Source organism: Equus przewalskii, chromosome 17 (genome assembly GCF_037783145.1).
Source record: "Equus przewalskii isolate Varuska chromosome 17, EquPr2, whole genome shotgun sequence".
Classification (NCBI taxonomy): domain Eukaryota; kingdom Metazoa; phylum Chordata; class Mammalia; order Perissodactyla; family Equidae; genus Equus; species Equus przewalskii.
Window position 1 is genome coordinate 9,912,007 of NC_091847.1, and position 23,430 is coordinate 9,935,436.

At 53.5% G+C, this 23,430-nt stretch overlaps 1 protein-coding gene across 4 annotated transcripts in view; it reads right to left on the minus strand.

Moving 5' to 3' along the window:
* Nucleotides 1-23,430, minus strand: part of GLI2 (GLI family zinc finger 2) — a 251,766-nt gene that overhangs the window by 103,724 nt on the left and 124,612 nt on the right. Inside the window, exon 1 of one of the 4 annotated variants that reach the window (XM_070581032.1) lies at nt 15,365-15,513. The exons of the other annotated variants lie outside the window; for them this stretch is intronic. The gene's annotated coding sequence lies outside the window, so the exon portion shown is untranslated. Of the gene's footprint in view, nt 1-15,364; nt 15,514-23,430 lie in introns of those variants that run through there. 4 annotated transcript variants of the gene reach the window in all.

A 23,430-nucleotide genomic window follows, 5' to 3' on the forward strand; every position in this document is an offset into this window, starting at 1 on the left:
GTCCTCCCTCCAGCTGCATTTCACAAGTCCAAGAACTTCAGGGACACCTGCGCTTCACAGGCCAGACTGAAATGGAGACGGGCCCCACCCCACCTCCCGGCTGGGTACGCCCACCCTGAATGTCATTCTCCTTGTTCCCTCCTTTGCCCCTTTTCTGGGAATGAGGCGTCCTGGAGGCCTTCCAGGAGCTCCCACTCCTCGGTCCTCGATGCCTGCCCCTGCCCACCCTTCGCCCCACCCTGGGCTCCTTGGAAGGTGTGGCTCCTCGGAAGCGCCCAGGGCTGTCCCACTTCCCTCCTTCCAGAGGTGGTGCCCCCTAGGGTCAAATTAACTGTGGGCAGCCACACGCATCCAGAGACTGGCTGTGAGCTCAGTCAAGCAAAACTCCTGAAGTAGGGTGAACTGTTTGATTTCCACACTGTATCTCCCCAACTCTGTACTTGAACAGTAGCGTATGCTGGAATCGACCTGTAGGGCCTGCCTGGTCCCTTGTTACAGTCCATCCCCAAGGACCTGGGTCACCGTGAGCTATCTTTGGATGCTGGGTCACTGGGAACCCCGGCAATTCCTCACCACTCCACATGGTAGCGCTGCCAGCTCCAATCACCCTCCCACCCCCTCCTCACCCCCTCCTTCCTCTCACCTGCCCTCCCACGTCCCTGGAGAAGGGGAGAGGAGTAGGACCTCCTCAGGCTGGACACTGTCCCAGCCCTAGACTTCCAGGTGTGGCATGGGTAACTCTGGCAGGGCATTGGGGAGTAGGGCCCAGAAGCCCTGAATCTGAGCTGCCTTTCCCGAAAGCATCACATTCAAGGTCTTCAGTGAGGATGTGACAACACTATTGGGACCTCTGAGCCCCTAACACACGTACTTGCTCAGATAATCCTACTAAACATTCTATAAGGTTAGTGCCTCACCCTCACTTAACAGATGTGGAAACTGAGGCTCTGAGAGGTCATGGTTCCATGGTAACAAGAAGCTCTTTCCACCAGGAGGGGCTGCCTCTTAAGGATGGCTGAAAGGAAAACTAAGTTCATGTTTTGCTCCCTGGGGTAGAAATATCTACATTTCCATCCATGCAGCCAGGTAGAAACTGTGCCCGGTCTTGTTTACAACAATGATGGCTAAAAACAATGATTCAACACCCCAATTAATCTCAACCTCACCTCGCAAACCAAAATTTTATTTTTCAAAATGAGGACAAATCAAATTCTGTTTGAGAGAGACACAATTTAGCCATTTAGAATCTCTCTCCTGTGCAAACATTTCAATTGTCCTAACCCGGTTCCTACCTGCTTTTTCTGGCTTATTCCTGCTGTCTGGAGTGTTCCAGGGCGTGGACGGAGAAACCACAAGTTTTACCTCTTAGCGGGGCAAAACAAGGTGTGTGTCTGTTTGTTAATAACCACATAGGTGACCTGGGTTCCCCTCCGGAGGGCAGAGCTGGGGGGCCCAGGGCAGAGGAGGAGAGAGGGCTCCAGTTTGTGGGGAGGGGAGGAGAGGAGATTTGAGACAACAGGACAGAACCGCAGAGACTGGTCCTAGACAAGGTGGCCCCGCCCACGCTGGAAAAGATGGGGAAAAATTAATCGCACCCCCCTTGCCTTAAATCTGAATTAAGTTTGCCCAATACTCTAATTAAAATTCCCAACTAGCAACACCCCCAGGGCTGGGCGCTAGAAATTCATGCAAAACACAGTGAGGAAACCAGATATGTGGACGGAGGACTCAAAGTTGGCAAGCCCTTAACCTGCCTGTTTGGGAGATATTGCCCTCCCTCACACTCAGGGTCCTTAAAGAAAACCCTTCCCTTCCCCACAATAGCCCCCAACAGGAGGACAGTTGCAAAGTCAGGCACACCCGCCCATGCGATGCCCGCGGGGAGCTGGAAGCTGGAGGCTGCGTCTGCACGTTGTTACTCCCACCCTCCACCAGAGCACGATCTGCAGACACAGGAAGATGCGCACACATTTCTCCATATGGGCAGGTCAACCGGCCCTCGAAATCCTCAACGCTGAAATACAGCAGGCAGTGGCAGCTCACTAGATGCTGATGGAAATTATGGGTTTGCTCTGCTGGCTGAAGGGTCCCCTCACACAGCAGGGTGGCTCTGGCGGGTTAAAAGCTCCTCATTAGAGCAGGCGCGTGCAAACAGAGTTTAACACACTGAATTGGAATCTACTGGTTTTCGTCCACAAACTCCTAAGTAGTAATTATGGGTTACAGCGGGGTGACAGCCTGGCCATTAAGTGACTGCAGCCTGATAATCTCCCAGGCCTCCGGCCCGTGGCAGGGCTGGGCCAGAGGCAAACTACTGGACATGCACCTCCTAAGAGAGTGGCCTGGCTGGGGTGCCGTCTACCGTCTACACAGCCCTCTTTCTTCTGGCCTACTGATGCCAGCTCTCCCACACCCCGCTGGGAACCACAGCTCACCCCGCATCGGCCCGTTATCTCCAGCCTGGAGAGAGCCCGCCACAGCCTCCTAACAGCCATTCTCTCTGTCTCCACCAGAGCAAGATTCTAACACACAACCCTGACCCCACCCACTCACTGACCAACATCAGCTCCGCAGTGGGGCACTCCAGACGGGGGCCCTCCAGACGGCTGCAGCTGACCCTCCAGTCCTTCCCAACACTTGGTCTTTTCCACTAAGAGACTCCCTACTACCAGATCCTTCTCCATTCTCCCACTTCTCGGTGAGCTCCTCCAGGCGGGGCAGTGCCCAGCTGAAAGCCTCTCCCCAAAGCCAAAGCCGGCTGTGGGAAGGCCCAGGGCTCAGCACGAGGGATACACAGAAGCCACAGAAAGTGAAGCCCCTGCTCTTGCTGGGTGAGGAACCAGATCCAGCACCAAGATCTGGGAGGGGACCCCAAGTGAGGCCCCCAGTGCAGTGCCAGACACACACACACGGCCCCTCTGCGGCTGCACCTGTACTTTGGTGGGGGGTGGGGTGCAACAGGCCTGAACCGCACCAGAAGTGGGGAGCTTGGAGGGCTCCAAGCAGAAGAAAGACTTCTAAAACCAGAAAAATTAAACCAAATTTGCTTGTTTCTTTTTGCTATAGAATATGAGTTGTAAAAATGTTTCACACAGTGTATATAATTCTATATTCCGCCTTTAGTTTTTATATTGTACTCTGTCATAAGATTCTTCATAAACCTCATTTTAGTGGATTCGCACTGTCTCGTTCCATAGATGGGCATTCATTTATTTAAACTTTCCTCTTTATTCAGCCCAGTCTTTAAACACTATAAAGTGACTTTACTACGTCCATGATTCTGCTTACATAGCTCTTCACGGGCCTAATTATTTGTATAAAGAGATGGCCTTTCTCAGTTAGAGCCATTATTGGCCACAAGAAGTAACTCATATATTTGCCTGTAATATCGTTCAGGGGAAAGGATTCCGTCTTTCTTTCTTCCTCACCCAGCCCCTGGAGGAGGCGGCCACGGTGGATATTTGTGGCCGACAGAAGAACAAAGAGGTGAGTGAGGAAGTCAGTGTGTGACTGCCTATTTTTCTGAAGTTCACAATTCTTTAATTTCCCATCAGAGACGAGGGCTCAGCCAACACTTCAATGTATCCATCTCAATCTGAACAGTTCTTCCTAGATGTTGATATAGAAGAATTTTTTTTACAAAATAAACAAATAACAAATTTTAATAGAAAATTCCAGTATGAACACTGAGGCAACTGGTACAAGGACCCTGGACAATTGGCTGTTTTTATTAAAACTGACCACACACATACCTCAGATCCCGCAGCTTCATTCCTAGGTACGTTCCCAGCAGAAATGCATACACATGTTCACCAAGACTGTGCAAGGATGTTCACAGGCAGCATGGAATAGCCACCAAGTGCAAACAACCCAAATGCCCGCCAACCCTGGAACAGATCAGTATATTGTGCTGTGTTCACAAAAAAGGAATAAATACTATTTGACAACGAGAATGAACAAACCACAACTACATGTAACAACACGAACGAATCCCATAACCGTTAAGACAGAAGCCAGACACAAAAGTGCGCACACTGCATAATTCCATTTACATAAAGAACAAAAGCAACCCAAGCCAAGAGATGCTCTCAGAGGCAGGAGCGTGGCTGCCCCAGGGGGAGAGACTGGTAGCGGGCACAGGGGCTCCGGGGTGCCGGCCACAGTCTGCTTCTTGATCTGGGTGCCGGTTACACGAATGCGTTCTAATGCTGAAACTTCACCAGGCTGTACACTGAAGATGTGTGCACTTTAATGTATGCACCTTAAATTCCAATGACTTTTTGGGAGGATGTGTGGTCATTTTTAAACCTCATCAAAACAGCTCACTTAAAGACTTTCTTGAGTGTCCGCGTGGGAGGCCCAAGAGAAACAGGTAAGTGACACAGGATTTGTCCACCAGGTGGGCAGTCTAGTCTCAGGAATTTTTGACATGGCACAATGGGAAAGCAGTCGGCGGGGCCCGCGCAGGGCCGGCAATGCTCAGGAGCTCGCCAGCCACTCTGGAAGCAGCCCCTGTGGTCCCACTGGGGAGGTCCAGGTCAAATGCACCCCCTGCAGATCCAGGGCCAAGGCCCGGCCCCTCCAGGCCACACGCCCACGCTTTGCCAGGACTTCTCAGACCTCTTGCTCTCTAATACACTGCTGCCTGCTGTGTGAGTGACAGGTCCAGGTTCTGTGGGGCCCAAAGCTTATACAATGTGGGGGGGGGGGGGGGGGTGGGCGGCGGTCTTTAAGAGAAAGAATACCAAATAATGAATCTACAATTAAGCATAAGGCCATGGGAGGAGGCATACGCCTGAAGCATAAGCCTGCGCTGAGTGGGTCCACACCTGCCCAGAGCCCCAGCTGCCTGCCCCTGATGCCAGCTCACCCCACACTGTCCTCAGGTGCCTTCCAGAGCCTGCCTCAGTGGGATCAGTGGAGCCTTGCTCCTCCCTGCCGGCTGGTCAGACCTGGCCCACAGAGGCCCGTGGAAAAGGCCATTCCTGAGAAGGTACCACTTCTGCCATCTGGCCCTCCTGTATCCAGCCCTTCCCCTCCAGCCAGCTACAAACCCTCCGAAGACACGCCTCCCTCCCGCCCCGTCTGTCATCCCCCTTGATCTTATTTCTCTACTGACTATTTTAACCATATGAAGAGGCGTTCCTTAGGATGAGATTTGATCTCAGGGATCTCTGCAGCCGGGAGATGACTGGGGAGCTTTAGGGGGAGGCGTGGCTCTTTGATCAATGCTTTGCCGGTTTGTTGTCAGGTCAGGGCATGCCCAGCAGGACACTAGGGAGAGCAGCCGCCCATTACACTGCCCTGAGGGGTTTGTTTTCTAAAGGAGAAATGCTGGTCTTGCACAGACAGTAAGGCATCCTAGTTCCAGACAGACCCATGGAAAACTCTCCCCTTTGCAAAGTATCATGGCCCCTGACATTTCCCCTACCTCCTCCTCCCAGCTTGCCACTAAATCGTTTGTCTGATCTGCAACTGTATATTCTTTTAGATATTACAGTATTGGAATGAATCGCAATGTCTGAAAACTGAGAGTTGGGAGGAAATTAAGTTTCCTGAGCAATTACTAATCACAGGTACCATTTTTTTCGTGTCTGGACAAAGGGAATGTGTCGCAGAAAGAGCAACAGCTTTGGAGGCAGGCAGAGTTCGGATAGGATCCTGGCAAGACTCATCTCACTTTCTTCATCTGTAAAATGGGAATAATAGTACTACAGAGACTTCTTTTGAGGAACAGAGATAATAGGTGGAAAGAGCCAATAAGAGACGCAATTGTGTCAATAAGTGAAACAGCAAGGACCCGATGAATGTGGTTATTATTTTTACACGTTTCTGTACTCCTCATCACACAAGTAATAGATGTATCCTGTTTATGCTGCATTTAACAATGTTTCTTAGAGATCCCATTCCATGCCAGAATCAATAGACCTAATTCACTTTTAACTGCTACATATTATTCCTCCAGATGGAAATGCCATAGTTGGTTTAACCGTTTCTGGATTGTTTAGGTTGTTTCTAATTTTTTGTCATTATAAACCATACAATACGGGACCTTTCTGTGCATGCATCATTGGGTACATGTGCAACTCTTCTTCCAGGGTAGACCCTGAGAAAGGAAATTGCTGGGCCAAGGGGTTCAAAATTTTTATTACATGCTGCCGAATTGCCAAATGCCCCTGCGACTCGATGCTCAGCTGACACTCCATCAGCAACCATTTCCGCTCACGTGCTCCTTCATTAAACATCAGCTGACTTCTAAGTCTTTGCAAAGTTGATGTATACTCCCTAAACACTAAGAAGGTTGAGGGGTTTTTTCCTATGTTTAAATTACATTATAATTCTTTTCTATGAATTGACTATTCCTATGTTTTACCCACTTTCTAAAAACAGTCTTTTTCTCACCAAGGTTTCTGTCCTTTACTTGTGTTCCATGTGTGGGACATTCTTTCTCCCAGTCTGTCACTTGTCTTAACTTTGTTTAAGGCATCTTTTTCAGACAAAAGTTTACAATTTTACTGATGGCTGCAATCTACTTTGAGATGCATCAAAAATCAGATAGAGCGAAGAATGGAGAGAGGCACAGACAGAGGGACGTGATCAAGGTGAGCAAAACATTAATGGCAGAATCAGGAGCCGGGAATTTCCATGTAAAATTCTTTCAGCTCAGTTGAATGTTTGAAAATGTTCCTAATAAAAAGGTTAGAAAAAAGTATACAATTCTGATATAGTCAATCATATCTATCTTTTCCTTTATGGCTTTAGCATTTTGAGTCTTGTTTAAGGCTTTCCATGGCAGCCAACATGCCGGGGTCCATGAAGGGGTCCACCGTCATAAGTTGGATTTTTAAAAACAACTCCGTTCTTGAATCTCTTTCCAAGTGATTTTTGTAAAGAGTATGAGGTATGGATTTAGTTTTTTTCTCTCTATAACCTATTGTCTTAACACTACCTCCTTCAACACCCATCCTTGTTAAAAACAGTCTAGATGCCCACTTGTACTTTCATCTCTTTCTGGAGTCTCCATTCTGACCCACCGCTCTGCTTTCATCGCTAAGCTTTGTAAGATGGTTTACCTCCCACCCGCCATCACCGTCTTCTTTTGCAAAACAGTCTTGGCTCTTTGGGGTTTTGTTGTCTTCCACATGGATTTTACAATCAGTTTGGAGAATCCCATTAGGAACCTCCTGGGACTTGGATCATGTCTCACTGTACAGAATTTATAGGTAATAATATACCTATCGTAGGGAAAGAAGAGAGAGGGTGTCTGCAGAGGGCCTGGGCCACAGCCAGTGGTCAACACACAGGAGCAGCTACTATCATTGCTGCTGTTGTCACTGTGAGAGGGGAGGGGCTCACCCAGGACGTGCTGAATCCATCCCATCTCTTCTGGTCCAAGGAGACATTCCTTCCTGAAAACTGTTTTCAAATTCCTTCCATGCCCATCCCCTTCCCCGGCTGGGCCACTTTTCCACAGAAAGAACTTTGCTCCTTTAGCTCCTGCCCCACAGCCCTCCCACCAAATGAGCAGCATTACAGCCCCTCTCGCACAGAGGGCACGAGTCCATGGGCTCCAGTGCCCGGCCTGAGGTCATTCCTCAGGCTTTCCCTCTAGACTGAGCTCCTGGGGCCTGACTCAGCCTCCACTCTGCTCAGACACTGTGTGCTGACAGGTGTGGCACACGCCTGTGCCCAGGTCCCCGCTTAGAAGGCAAGCCTGCGTGCACAAAGTTAGCCACCATGCAGGCCCAGGCACCACCAGCAACCTCCCTGCTGCCATTTACCCAGCACAGACCCTGGCCACCACAAGTCTCATAACACCAGCAATGGTGGGTGTCACCTCCCTACTTTATGGATGAGGAAACAGGCTCCAACCGTAGAGAGCCTCAGGCCAAAAGTGGGGAACCTAGGACCCACAGCGGGGTCTGCCTGACACCCGTGAGCCACCTTCCTCCTAGGGATAACTGGCCCCAAGGTCCACAGTCTCTGAAACCAAAATCCCCGACAAAAGTCACCTCCAGGGAAGACCCTTGACTGGGCTGACGTTCCAGGGCACCAAAACCCCCACACCCCAGCTGCAGCTTCTCTCGCATCTCCCACTCCTTTTTCTTCTTTGCCAGGACAGCAGCTGCCAAAGCGTGCGGCTGTTGACAAACTAGTCAGCACGCTGCCAAGGCGTCTTTCCGAGCCGCTCAGTCCTCCTGAGCAGAGAGATACCTCATTAGCGTGCTATATTTCAGCCCCAAGAAAACAATGTACGCCAAGAGACCATAAACAACAAGGACAAATGCTACAGGTCATGCATGATAGATGCCACCCGCAGACGCTCAACGTGGGCCCTGCTTACACAGACAGGAGCGAGGCCCGCTTCTGGGCACATCTGTCTTTCCCAAAATGCTGACACAGGGAGAAGTCGGCACAGCCTGAGCTCCACATGCATGCACGCGTGCACAAACACACACACACACACACACACACAGACACACACAGGGCCCCCCTGCCCCATTAGCCTTTCTCCGGACTGGGGAGCCACACTGCTCTCTGATGATGCCGTGTTTCCAAACTCACTGTTCTACTTTGGCTACTGGTTCTTTCGATTATTATCATAACTTTTTTTTTCCTTGCCACAGGTCCAGGAATTTTTCTCTTTGAAAAATAAAGTTTCGAAGCACCCCAGCCAATTTTTTTAAAGGGCTGGCCCGCCAGTCATGAAATCAAGCCAAAGCCAAGGCAAACAGGGGCTCTCGCACAGACCCACCGAGCCCGCACAAGCTGGGCTCTGTCAGCCACGAGGAGCGGTTCTGGGAGGGAGGCAGCACACGGGTGAATGGTGTCACTCTGGCCACAGCCTGTGGCCAGGAGCCCCCGGGGGTGAGGACAGGCAGGGGCTGGGTGCTTCCCTTGTGGCCAGGGTGCACGGGCAGCGGACTGCAGGAAGAGCTAGGCCAACGGAGGCCTCCAGACTTTGGGAGCAGCCTCTGGACAGAGGAGTCTGTGTGATCTGGGCAAGGTGCTGGGCCAGCTGAGGACCCCGCGTGGTCCACCCTAAGGTGACAGTAAGGAAGTGTGAACATGCTCTCAGTGGTCACGCACTTGCAAACAAGTGAGACTTTACGTGGGACCCGTTTTACAGTGATGGGAAGGGAGACACACTGGCACAGCCAATCGCTCCGGCATGGATGAGGTCAGTGAGGGGCCAGGGAGCCTTCGACCCTGGAGGGACGCTCAAGGCCCTGCCTCAGGCGGACAGGTCAAAAACATTCTGTAGGCTTTAGAAGGGGACCAAAGTATAATCTGAGAACCTCTGAGGATCCCCAAGACCCTTCCAGGGGGCCCACAAATCACACGATTTTTATACTAAGACGTTTTTCCCTTTCTCCCTCTTGTTCTCTCACGAGCAGACGGTGGGGGTTTCTGGAGGCTACCAAGGAACAGATCAAATACAGAACAGATGTGAGAATGCTGCCTTCCCTTTTTTTCTTTCTTTTTTTTTTTTTTGTTGCTGAGGAAGATTCACCCTGAGCTGACATCGGTGCCAATCTTCCTGTATTTTGTATGTAGGTCACTGCCTCAGCACGGCTGCTGATAGGAGGTGTAGGTCCACACCCAGGAACCAAACCTGGCCCATGAAAAGGAGTAAGCCGAACTTAAACACTAGACCATGGGGCTGGCCTCAGAATGCTACCTTCCAATAGGTCAGACAGGAAAGAGGTGTGTAAAATTGAAAAACAGTGCCAGTCTTCTCATTTTTTTGTTGTTTTGGAAAATGTTTTTCATAAAAATGGCTTATTTTCGTTAACATGAAGCGGGTTTGTTCCTACTATTGTAAAATCCATTTGAGAAGGGCAGCTGTAGAAGAAGCTTAATGACGAGGGGTCGTTAAGGGGGCAAGATGCACTGGCAGATGAAAGGTTCCAAAGTAGCGAATACAATCTGATCCCACTCTGCCAAAAAGGAGATGGCTGTGTGTGTCTAACATATGGACGCAGAGAGGGCTGCCAGTGCCTAGGCCACAGTGTCACCACTGGCTCTCTCAGTGGTACAGTGGGATAGATTCCTTCACGTCTGTCCTTCACATGTGTTACTACTGCAATCAGATGAAGTGAATAATTAATGTTTAAAGTTTAACCTATCCTGTTCAGAAAAGTCCAGTGAATAGTAAACTGAACAAGCCACATTTCTGAGCCCTTACTATGGGCTAGGCACTATGCAGAGGGCTTCAAGGATGCAAGTTGATTTCATCTCAATGATACCTATGGATTATCAGCCTCATCTTATAGCAGAGAAACTGAAGGTCAGAGCAAGGTTGAGCATCTTGTCCATGGTCATGCAAACGGCAGGGGACACAGAACCAGGACTCCAATCTGGGCCGATCAGCACCAGAAGCCTGTGTCCCTGACCACTGGCTAGGTGGCCTTCCCTAGGGCCCCTCCAGCCTCGGGGACTGGCTGTGTGCCAGGGCCTCTGCCCACCCCTCCCTGGCACTGACGGCACATGGTTTGCTCACTCCACTGTGTGGACTTCATCTCTGGCAGACAGAGATCCAGCTCTCTTAAATGCATCCTGCAGTCACAGCATCCACCCCCAGACTAGGCAGGGGACTAACAGGCGGCACCAGGCAGCAGCGGCACCTCAGTGGGGGTCCAGCCATCTCTCTCTCTCTCTCTCTCTCTCTCTCCCCCCTCCCAGGAGCTCACCCCAATCAGAACCCAGACCCTCTGTAGCTGGACTGCCAGCCTGGAAGCGAGGTCACAGCTGGGGGGCTGCTCCAGGCACAGAGCTCCAACCTCAGCTCCCTGACCACACCGGTGGGCTTGGAGCAGGTGGTAGGGGTGGGTGTCACAGCCTCGGGTCACACCCCTGCCACCTCCTCCAGCCTGCTGACCCCCAGCCATCAGCCCACCCACCACTGACCACCTGGCACAATGACAAACTTTGTGCTCCCCTTCCCACCTGCGCAGGGGGCTGCCTGTCTCCTTTGCCTCTGGCACAGTGTGCTGTCTTGGCCAGGCCCTGCCTGTCCCCCTGTGCTCACCCTGGGAAGGGCTGGAACTCTCAGCTGATTTCTGAGCTGGTGCGCTTGCTGTGGGAGTTGAGAAACATAATAAATGGGCCCAGCTCCATGAGCAGCACCTAATTTGCAATAATATTGAAGTCTCCAACAATAACTCATTTACTCTTATAATAAATATATAAAAAAAGACAAATTGCTACATTGAACATGCATTTTCTTCACTGCAAGTAGCTGCTACCCCAGGGAGAAAGCCCTGTGCTGCTAACTAATAGTAAATCCTTTGGAAAATCATGTGTCATAATGATGGACAACCCGGGAAGGGGTATTAAATAGATTTAGAGGTTAGCTACTCTAACAAGAACAAAAGACGTCCTTTGCCAACCTGCACCTCTAAGAGCCCAGATCAGCGGAGATTGCAGTCGCCTCTGACAGCCCAGGTGCACAGAAGCAGAGAAAAGTTTCCAACCCAGGCGGGTGTGGCCGGCCAGGCATCAGGACAGAGAGAGCCAAGGGAGAGAGGGAGCACGAGGAGCCTGGGCCCTGCTCTCCAGCCCTGTCAGGATCTGGGGTGAAAGTCTCCCCTGGGTTCGCAAGGAGCCAGCCCACTCCTGTGCGTCGGGGAGCGAACGCTCACGGAGCACCCACCACACTCAGCTCAGTGCAGGCGTGGGGCACGCAGGGGGACACAGCCCCACCTTTAAGAGACAGTCATGACCTTGGAATAAGAAAGGCTCCTGGGGGCATCCGAGTCAGGGGCCCTGGGAGCAGGGAGCACAGGCCAGCCTTGGCTGTGGGTGCTGGGGACAGCTTCCTGCAGGGGCTGCCGCCCAGTTAGTGCTTTAGCCCAGTAAGCCTGGTCTGGAGGACAGGGCCGGGGGAAGGACAGCCTTGCCCTCCTGCTGGTGCGTGAGTAGTGCAGCCATGAGTCATTCTTTCCAATCTGTTACCCAAGTCCCGAGACTTATCTTCCTCAATTTGGGAATCCTGGCCTCAAGGACAGGGGTGGAGAGCTGGTCCAAAATCCCAAGCGGCCCCTTCCCTTCCAGTCATCTCCTGTCAAACTTCGAGTTCCTGCACCGGCACAGGGCCTGGCCCAGAGCTGGCTCCCGATGGCTGCTGCTTGAACCGAAGGGTGGGCATGGGGGCTGCATTTACTGCCTGCCTGCTGTCTGCCGACTCTGTGAGAAGAGTCTCTCGTGTGACAGAGGAGGAAGATGAGGCTCAAGGGGGTTGTGTGATATGCAGAAAATCATGCACCCACAATGGCAGAGACAGCGGTCCCTCCTGAGGGTCTGGGGCCCCAGGCGCTAGGCTCCACCTGGGAGGTGGAATAGCACTCAGGCAGGTGCAGGGTCTGGAGCTGGCATGCGCTCAGCCACTGGGAGGAATCGGGGGTCAGTGGGTCAGCCCAGCAGCACTTGGAGGGCAGAGGCACCCACACTACCTCACCATGGGTGTCAAGAGCTGCCCACCTTACACCCTGCCCTCCAGGGACGGGCTGGCGCACAGCTGACAAGGCCGTGAGTCAATGCTACCTGTGGAGTTCAAGTTCTGGTAGGCGTCACTGCAAATGGCACTGTGGCCAGGGTCCCACTCCAGTGGCTTTCACACCTTCACAATGCCCTATGACAGAGACCCAAGCCAAGTTGTCTCCTCCACAGAACTTGGCTTCCTCCCCTATAAAATGGGGAGCTGCCTAGATGCTACCCAGATCCCTCCAGTTTATCACTATTTATTCATTCATTCATTCCTTCCTTCATTCAGCCAACAAAGGAAAAGTTTTCCTCTAGAACTGATGAGACAAGTAGACTACAGTCATGAAATAACTCATGGAGACACAGGCAATCCTGTACAAACAATGCTGCAACCTAGCTTTTTCCCTAAATAGTCTTTTCCCTATTAGTCTCTCCGGCACCTGCTAATACTTAGTGGCTTTGCACTCCAACCCCAGCTGAAATACACAGGTGCCACTTACACTTTTGAAAGACTTGGCTTAAAACTCAATACTACACTTCAGGCCAACGTACTTATACATATTAGAAATTGGGAAAACTTCCAAAACTGTCTAGAAAGAGAAACAAAATACCAAACCAAGTGGAGAGAGCTGTGGGCCTCCTGCAGTGGGGAGCCCAGGAGGGGACATCCGTCCTTTGACCTTTGAGAACAGGTTTGCTGGCATTTCCTTCCTCCCTGAGCCACTCCATTCCTCTGACTTCAAAACACAAGTGCAGAGATTTCACTTCACTGCTGCTTGATGCCTTTTGCATTGCCAAAGTGTTCCTTTGCTGGCTGCCAGTATCCCACTTCTGCAAACCTTTCTATAGTTTAAGCAACACTGCCTGGTGATGGATGACTATTTTGTGGCTGCTATCAGTTTACTATTTTAACCAATATATCATAAATCAGGAAGAGGAATGCTGGGTCCAACTGGAGAGTGTAGCTTTCCCTCATTACCTGGGAGGATTATAGCCATTTCATAAAATCCATTATCTAGGGAAAGGATCCTATTGGCGGGGGCCAGCAAAATTCATTTCATGATTCAAAAGTTTGTGATGGGGTCCGCTAGAAAAAAACCTAAATTGTTTGGAAGCTGGGGGCCGTGATTTGTTTAAAAACCACAAACGGCCAAGACTGAGCTGTGTCCGTTATACCAAATGGTACTTTGTACTCAGATGCATGGATGCTGTTGTCCCACAGCCCAGCCCCCTGACCAGAGACCCCCCCCCCGCCCCAGTCTCACAAACAGCTGGAGAGAGGAAGAGCTGCTCCCCTCCCTGCCCCGACTCCAGGCCCCATCACCATCCCTGGCCTTCTGCTCTTGTCCCTCCACTCCTGCCTCACACAGCAGCTAGAGGGATATTCCCACACTCCCATCTGATCATATCCTTTCCACTGTCCTGAGGATTGCGGTCCCAACTCTCATGGCCTAAGACATCAGGTCACCCCATCTCCTCTCTCATCTCATCTCATCTCTACCTGTCTCCCTGCCCCTCACTACCCTTCAGGGACAGTGACCTTCCCTCTCCTCCTTGAGCATGTGTCCTCTTTCCCCATCCAAGGATGCCCACATGCTGCTCCCTCTGTTGGGAATGGTCTCCCCTCTGAAACACAGAGACACAGCTGACAGCTGCTGTTTCCTGACTATCCGCTACCTGTGGGTTTCCAGTCATTTCTCCTTTAGCACAGCCATACTGTGATTTGACACGTAGTCACTGCCACCATTTCCCCCAAAGGCAGCCACTAGGATGCCCTCACCTCCCGACCTAATTTTGTTTCCAACTAGCAAAGGGAAAAGGCAAGTGTTCCATGGACCAGCCCAAACAGGGACAGGGGTTGAGGGAGGCCTCTGTCCCTGCCTGCCCCTCCCCTGAGGGCACTGGTTCCTCTGCCAGGGGGCCACTGACAAGGCCCTAGGGGCAGCATCACCCCCCACTGGAACAAGTCCCTCCATTTTCAGGACCCCTGGGGTCCTCAGGTGTCTTTCCTGGGGCCCTGAAGGCCGGGCCAGGTAAGGGCTTTTAGAAAGCCAAAAGAAAGAATCAAAAGGTTTAAAAAGAAAAGGGACAATGAAGGAAAGTGTCTTCTCGATTTTGCCAAGCCTCTAGAACATTCTTTTTGAATATGATTTTGTTTCCTTCTCTCCTAAACTCAACTTTCCTCAAATTCATTCCTCATGCAAAAACAGCATCTTCCCCAGGGAAGCTCAGCTTTAACACACACATGTTTTTCTAAGTAACTCGGAGCTGAGGCTCAGCAGACAATAAAGATTCTTGTCTGCAAGTCCTCTGCGCTGCTAAGACCACCGGGGAATTGAAGCAGCAAAGACTGAGCTCTCAGAAGCTTGGCTTTGCCAGATCTCAGCAGAAACTCCCAGCTCAAAGTGCTCGCTGGCACCCGGAGTTTGAGGGGCTCTGAGCGCGTCTGTCGGGAGGGGAGCAGGGGAGCAATCCTCCAGTGAACGTGGATTTTCCTACCGCCCACTCCCCGACAGCCTCGCCCATCCCCACCACGGAGCAGGAGTCACTTAACTTCCTTTGCCGCTGTTTTCTCTTCGGGGCCTCCAGTCCTCCTTTGAAGCCCCTCTCTCCCCACCTCCAGTTCTCTGTCCACCCAGCTCTTCTCTTTCCCTCCCCCGCCTCCCTCTCTCCCCCAGCCGAGCTCCCCCGCCTTCCCTGCCTTGGCCGCCTACTTATTCTCCTGGCTTCAAACTTGGAGCGCGGCAGACACGGGGAAGGGAAGGGAAGGGAAGGGAAGGGGGGAAGCTGCAGGCCAGGCCTGTGCAAACAAGAGCAGCCGCCTCCTCATTTCCACTTGAAGCGTCGCAGGAAGAGCTGCCTTTCTCCTTCAACTTACCCTGCGTGGCGGGAGGGAGGAGGGCCCCGCCGAGGGGCGGCCGAGCTGGGAGGGCGCTGCCTGCCGGCGAGGGGCTGCTGGAGGGAGCCACTGGATGGAGCAGCGGGAGGGAACATCAAGTGGCCGCCGGGAGGGAGGAGGCGGGGCCGCATGAATCATTTATGACCGGCGGCGGGCGGCGGAGGGTTTAGGAACGTAAAGGCTGGCTTGACTTGGGGGATCTGGCTGTTGCTGGGGGGCCGCGTGTGCTCCTCCCGCCCGTGCCTTTCTCAGGCCGGGAGCTGCGCGCACCCTTCCTGCTGAGAGAGGCTGCACCTCTGCTTGTCCTCCAGCTGCAGGGGCTATCCCGGGGCAGGGGTCCGGAGCTTGGGTGCCATGGTGCCTCAAGCTCACAGCTCTGCAACCCCCAGAGAGGGACAGGGAGCTAGGTGGGAGCTTAGGGGCCATCCGGAGCAGAGGCCTTGCTGAGTAAGAAGGGGAAACTGAGTCCAGGAAGGGAGAGTGTCTCACCCAGGGTGCACAGTGAGGTTGTGAAAGTCGTGACTGTTCCCCAGGCCAATGTCCCCTGCCTTCTCTGAAAGGTTCCCTGGCTCCCTGCAGCTCCCTGCGGACCCTGAGAGACACAGAGCCAGGGAGCAGAGTTCTCGCAGGCAGGGTGGTCCCTCACACGCAGGGGTCACAGGAGGATCTGATGCCATCCCCAGCCAGTTGAGATGTCGCTCATCGAGTTTCAGTCTTCCGATGTGGAATCCTTTCCAGGCTGCAGAACATCAATCCCCACCTTTCCCTTCCACAGGGAGGGGGGACGTGGCAAGGACCTTGGGACAGGAGTTTCCATCAAACAGAAGGTTGGAAACTGCACAGCTCACAGCTTTTGGACCTGTCAGGTGAGGTCGGCCAGGACGCTGATCCTGCTAAACCTCCACCCACTGCCCCCATTTGCCTGGCGCTCAGCCGGTGGGAGGATACTGTATTTCTGCTACCAGAGTGGGGAGAGGCCTACGGAGCCAGGGAGGAGGGGTCAACATCATTGTCGTCTTCACCCCTTTCTACCCCCAGTGACATTCTGTACCCTTTTCCCATTTGATCTGAAAGCATCAAGAATATGAAAAGCAGCCCTTCTGTCCCCAAAAGGGAGATCCCGCCTTAAGTAATGAGATTAACACAAGTACAAGATGCTTGAGATTTACCCCAGGACAGCAAGGGAGGGGGAAGGGTCTGACCTGGAGGAGGAAAGCTCCAGAGCCCCCTCCCCAGGCCCTGACCTGTCCTGTCCTCGTCCCACTCCTCTTTAGAGGTCCCTGACACCACATCCTCACCTGAGACCCTCGGACTGGGACCAAAATCCAGCTCTGTCCATCGCCCCATGACCTTCCACACATGCCTTCAGGAACACAGCCTGAGGCCCTGAATGCAAGACAGGTTTCCTCCAGAGGAAACAGAGCCCGTGGGACCCACTCCTAAGCCTGGAAGGCAGCCCAGGCCTCCGTGGCCTCCCTGGACCTTGTAGGAACTGTGTGCAACCCCCTCAGCATGAGGAGCAGGAGTCAGTCCCATAAACCCCAAGTGCATCATCCACGCAGACTCCAGGCAGCACTGCCCACGGGCACGGGCGTCAGGCTGGACCCAGCCCACCTGCCCATCAGCTCCAACCCTCCTTTGAAGAGGGGGTGCCAGGTCCAGAGGGAGCGTCCCACCTGCCCAGAGACCAGGAGCAGAGCTCACAGCAGGCCCACATCCAGAAAGGGCTACCCTGGCAGGGCCTCCAGATCCCAGGCCAGCACTGTTCAAGCCCTGAACACTCCCTCCCGGGCCGCAGCAGCGGTCCTCGAGCTGACTCAAGGCTGCTTCCTGGGACGGGAGGGCGGGGGAGGAGATGGCCAAACCAGACGCGGCCTGTGGAGCTGCAAAGGGTCAGAGGTCTGTCTCGGTCCATTACACAAAAAGCTCATCCCCAAACCTGCTAGGTCAGCAAAACAAAAGCAGACCCCTTCTTGGGTGGTACTGCCTCAGATGGCACCGCAAAGCCCACAGAAAGAAAACAAGGGAAGTGACCCAAACTCTGTCCCAGCCTCGGGGGAGCGCGAGGCCCAGGGAGGCTTCGCGGAACGGAGCCTTCATCCCTCTCCCGAGGGAACCCTTGCCCAGAATGGATGCTTCTCAACACCATGAAGCTCCTTCAGTGACGCCTGCGGTTCAGAACCCGGATCCTTCTGCAGGAGTCAGGCGGCGACTGCGTGTGGGGGCAGAGTGCTGTGTAGAGACGGTTATGAGCTCCTCCAGCGAGATTCTTCTTGACCTCGGGCATGGGGCCATTCTGGAGGCTCCAAAACACTACAGTCGCACCTTCAGCACTCCAGAAGCTCAAGCTGCGTTCGTCCGGCCTCCCCACCTCCCAACCTCCACCCGTTACTACTCACAGGGAGAAGCAGGTGGCCTGATGGGGTAGAATGCCCCGGCATCCCTGCCTGCCTTTCCCTCGGTTTCCACAGGAGAATGTTCCAGGCCCAGAGAAGGTGTGACTGAGATGGAAGAGACTGTTCCTGGCTGACCCCCACAACAAGGGCTGCTCTCTGGGCTCTACCACTACCTCCAAAGACACCTCCACCCAAAGCACCCCTCTGCAGGCCTTCCACCCACAGCAAGACTTGGGGCTGGTTCTCTGTGACCAGGTTCACGGGGGCTTTAAAGAAATCTTCTTCTGTGACTTCCAAGTGCCCCAGAGAGCAAAACCCATGCTGTGTCCAATGCCTGTCTCAGGAAAGACAGGGTGGAGCCACTGCCAGGAAGCCCGCCTCCCACCTCTCTGTCACAGACACACAGGCACACCTGGGTCTGCACAGAGCAGGGCTCACGGGCCCAGAGGGTCACTATGAGCTGCTGTGGCCCAGGGAACTCATATCAGAGCTAGCAGGTAGAAAACAGACCCACAGCCACGGCCAGCCTATATGCTCTCTCCCACCTATCAGGGCCACCTTCCCCAGAAGCAGCTCCCCACCCCGTCGTGTGCAGGTCCTGCAGGAGGATGGGACAGTCACCAGGGTCCCCAACTGGCCTCCTGTCCCACTCCACCCTCACGGAGCCTCCTCCAGCCAACAGGCTCTCCCTCGGACACCAGTTCTCCACCCCCTAGCACGGCGGCCCCACCAAAGCCCAGTAGATGACGTCCAAATCTAGCCACCCCTCCTTGGAAATCTGTCCCCTTCTCCAGTCGCCGCCCCACCCACACACCCCTACCACTCCATGTGGGCCATTCTGCTGCTAAACTGGCATGTCACAGACCTAATAAGCCTGTAGGCCCGATAACTCCTGCCCTGGGCCCTCCCCTGCCTTTCCAACCCCACCTCCTCTGAGCATGAGCCTGCCTGCCTAGGCCACCGTGGCCTCGCCCTCCTGTAGCTTATCTGTGCCTTCGAGGGACGTGACACATCAGACCCTTTATTTTATTCTGAATACAAGTTATTCCCACTTAAAAATGAGCTGTGTTCTCAAAGTTCAGCACTTTGTAAATCAATGATCTGGAACTCAAATGCATTTTTCCCATACAAAACAATGTGACGTGGGTAGGTTTCCAGGTTAGCCCACAACTGCCGAGGAACCCACAGTGTGGCTCAGATACTGCACATTTGCAGTTAAAACCTCTATTTTAAAAATACAGCACTAGCAATTAAGCAGACTGAAATCCATTAAGCATTTAATTAAAACAGAATAAAGACTTTGTGTTCTTCATGTTGAGTCCTAGCGCTTGAAGGAAAGCAGACACTCACCATAAAAGCAGAGACAGCTGCGGAGGATGCCACAGCCAGGCTTGTGCAATCTTGGGGGCTGGGGAAGGACAGGCACTGATGGGTCAGACAGTCCTCCTGGGGACCATGTGGCCCTGGCTGGAGCCACAGCGGGTTGGGGGTGCGGGGTGCAGCGGACAGCCACCCCTGTGATGGCTCTTCTCAGGGACACTCAAAGCAGCCTTTGCTTCCAGGTCTCCCAATGGCCCATCTGGACCCGCCGACAGGGACACTGTCTTCTCACCAGCCTGCTGGCCTGAGGCAGGAAGAGCTCCTCAGCTTTAATGAGGCCAAGTCGTGAGCGGTCCAAGCCGAGTCCTCCCGTGGCCCAGCCACAGCAAAGGCTGCTTACAGACTCCCGTTGTCTTATGATTTGAGGATGCAGATACTGTTAACACCAATGAAAACCAACGCTCACTGATAAAAACAGCCAGAAAGTGGCAGAGCCAACAGCCAGCTGCATGGCTGCCCTCACAAAGCCCTCTCAACACTTCACATCCACAGGCCAGGGAGGAGGCGGAGGCTGGCCTCTCCTTCCGCTGGGTGGGGAGGCAAGGGGAGACAAGGGCTGCAACCTCATGCTTCCAGAGATCACAGACAGAATCCCCAACGCACCTTATCAGCTCTAAGTCTGCTGCCTTCTCAGGCCCAGCGCAGCCCCTCTCTGAGCCAGGGCTGGCCTCACACTTCATCTGGATTGTTAAAAACCTCCTCATTCACCCAGAATCAGGGAGAGCTGGCTCATCACGGGCACTGGCTAAGCAATGATGAATAAGATATCGTGCATCTTCTTAAAGATCTGAGAACGCAAGAGCTCGGACCCTCCTGCCTGGCGAGGCACCCTTGGCTAGCCCACCTGCGTACTATGTGCTCATGGTGGGTCCCCTGCAGCTGCACAGGGCTTGTGGCTCTCAAGTCCACCCCATGGGAGAGACAGACAGGCTGACACTGCTGAGCACATTTTTCAGATAAGGAAACAGGAGTGCCTGAAATCACAAAACCAGCCTGGTGGTAGGACAGACAGAACCCAGGACTCCTGGAAGCTCCTGGAGAGCAAGGACTGCCATGTCCCCAGCACCTCACACAGGGCCTGGCGTAGAGTGGAGCACTGGCCAAGTGGCAGGTGAATTACGTCCCTCTGTTGGGAGGCATCTCCTATGTGGGGCATTTGTTCATTCCACAAACGTTTAGAAAATGCCTTTGGGCCTGAGCTCACCCAAAGTTCATTGCAGGTCTCCTCTGAGGCCTCTGGCACAGACACTGCTCACTCCATGACTTCCCTTCGTCTAGGAGGTGGGGGGCTGGCTTCCCCCTGTTCACTCCCCAAGGCAAAGGGAAGCAGAGACTTTGAGCAGACGAGAACAGGGAAGAGCGGCCACAGAAAACTCTACAAGGCTGCAGTCCACAGGAAAAGGATCACTCAGCCCCCGGGCCACCTTCCCTTTGCCATCACGCAGCAGGTCACTCCAGTCATGCCTGCCCAAGACAGGCAGCTTTCCTACTTGTTTTCTTTGGGGAGAAAGAGGAAGAAAAGACTCGCACACGGGGCCACGTCACCCCTTCCTTGGCAGCTGTGCGTCTCCGTGTTCCTCCTCCCCATCTGGGGTGGCTCACCCCTCAGATGTATAATGAATCAGGCACTCACTCATTAATAAAAAATGACAAGCGATCATCTCATTGAAATCCGCCGAGCCGCCGGAGCCTGCAGATACGATCCCCGCCTTGCTCTGCAATTCCTCTGTGGTCCAGAGGTAATGAGTCTGTGGGGTGGACGCACCAGCCAGCGAGCGTCTTAGCGCTTATTGTGCAGGCGGGCAAGTCATGGTTCTGGGGCGGGCGGCGAACGCCTTCTTCTTCTGCATTAACAAAGGGGCTCAGCTCAGCAGGCTCCAGCTCCCCAAGGTCAGTGAGGCAGGAGAATGTCACGGAGCCATGGAGAGCTACTCCTGCTGTGACATTAGCAATCCACTGAGTCCATGGACGCAGGGGGGCCCCGGACCTGGCCAGACTTGGAGACTGAACAACGTGACTGCCTTTTTGCCTTAAAAAGCAAATGAGTGAGCAAAAAGACTTGACAGGAACCCAATGGCTACAGGATGGTTGGTCCCCAGCCACAGGCCGGCACCTCCAGGAAGCCTGCCCCCAAGCCACCAGGCTTCTCCCACCTGCTTGCCAGTACATTCTGTGTTTTAGACTCACTTCGGCATCCACTACATACAGGGTCCTACAGCCACTGCGGTGTTACACAGGCAGTGCCAGAGACTCGCAGGACAGGAGATGCCTTGAACACAGACAACCTTGGGATGGCATTCAGGCTCTGTCACTCACAGGCTGTGCGGCCTCAGGGACATCAGGAACCTTGGGTTCCTTATTTGTACAATAGGTGATGAAACCTCTCATTCAGAAAAGAAGAATTTATTTTATTTTTTTTTTTAAAGATGGGCACCTGAGCTAACAACTGCTGCCAATCTTCATCTTTTTTTTCTTCTTCTCCCCAAAGCCCCCCAGTACCTAATTATAGATTCTAGTTGTGAGTGCCTCTGGTTGCGCCATGTGGGATGCCGCCTCAGCATGGCCTGATGAGCGGTGCCATGTCCGCGCCCAGGATCCGAACCAGCGAAAACCTGGGCTGCCAAAGCGGAGTGTGTGAACTTAACCACTTGGCCACGGGGCCGGCCCCCAGAAGATGAATTTATAGCCTTAACTCATCACCCATCTTTGCACAATAAATGACAGTTGTTATTATTGGGCGCATGAGTCTTGGGTCCTGTGGTCCAGCACTCAGCCTCGCTCATCATCATTTATATCAGTTACATCACCACCATCACTGCACACTTCCCACCTGTGGGCATTGCATCAGGGCCAGCTCCAATTTTCACAACAATCCTGTGACGTAGGGGCATTCACCCCTCCAGGATTAGAAGTTGGGTAATTCATCCAGGATGCCCGGGAACCGAGTGACGGGGCCTGACTCCCTCCTCATCCCCACGCATCTGGCACCTGCTTTCCCACCACTGCTCTAGAGCCCTCGATGACTCCATCCTAACGACGGAGCCGGGCCCAGGCTCCACGACAGGCCTCGCCTACACATGCCTCCTCCACAGGGCCTTCTTCCACAGCAAACAGGTTACACCCAGGCCCCTTGCAGATCATTCACCCCCCAGGACAGCTGCCTGAAATGCCCACCCCAGGTCCCTCCACATTCATCCTCGGCCATCCGTCCTTCATGCCAGCCACCTCTCCAAAGTGCGCCACGACCGCTCCAGGTCACAGTGAGTGCTGCTGAGCTCCGCTCTCAGAATCCTGACAGTGGGCCCAGTCCCGGGGAGCTTCTGAGCTTCTGTAAATGACACAGACAGCGGCCTGAGCACAGGCAGCTCCAGAGCCTGGGCCGGGGGCTTGAGGGAACCTCAGCACCTGTGATGACAGCATGGCAAGGAGGACGAGTCCCACTGTGCTGGTGAAGGAGCACAGGTGGCAAGATGGGGCATGAAGTGCCAATGGGCACATGGCTCTTTGGTGGCACTGGGACTCGTGCCTCAGGGCACATTGCAGTGTTGAAGGACACAGAAATTCCTGGCCGCGGGTTGATGGCTCAGCCTCACTCTCACCTGTAGATCACGACATGAGTCTGGACACCGCCCTGGTCCAACCCCACTGCCTCCTGCCTGGAGGACCTTCATAACACCCGCCCAAACCTCAGTGGTCCTCCCAATCCATTCTCCACACCGCAGCAGGAGGAGGGCCCACACCTGCCCCACCCCCACAATGACCTCTGGGAGCACATGGGGTGCGGTGAGGCCTGCCTTTCCGTATGTGCTTCAGCACTGTTTGCACATGTTCTAGAAAGTATGTGTAAGTTTTTAATAACAAAAAAGGGAGATAATCTATAGGGTTGTTGTGAGGCTTAGCTGTCTTCCTTCATCACCTATTCATTCATCTGGCACTGCTTCCCGACTCTGGTTTCAGGAAACAGCCCCTTCCGAGAGAGGGGAAGGGGCCACACTTAGGTGCCAATGACATTCCCAGACGAAGGAAGGATGGAGGAGAGAGAGCTTTGGACTCCCAGGCAGGAGACCCGGGCTCCTGCTTTCGCAGCCAACTCAATGTACGACCTCAGGGTGGCCCCTGCCCCCTCAGGGCCTAAGTGGCCTCACCTGTAAAAAAGGACAAAGGTCCCTCCCATCTCCGACATTGCTGGATGTTTGGGGGACCCAGAAAATCGCAAGTAACTCGGGAGGCCCACCCCTGGGCAACCTCCTTTAGGAGACGGATGAAGAA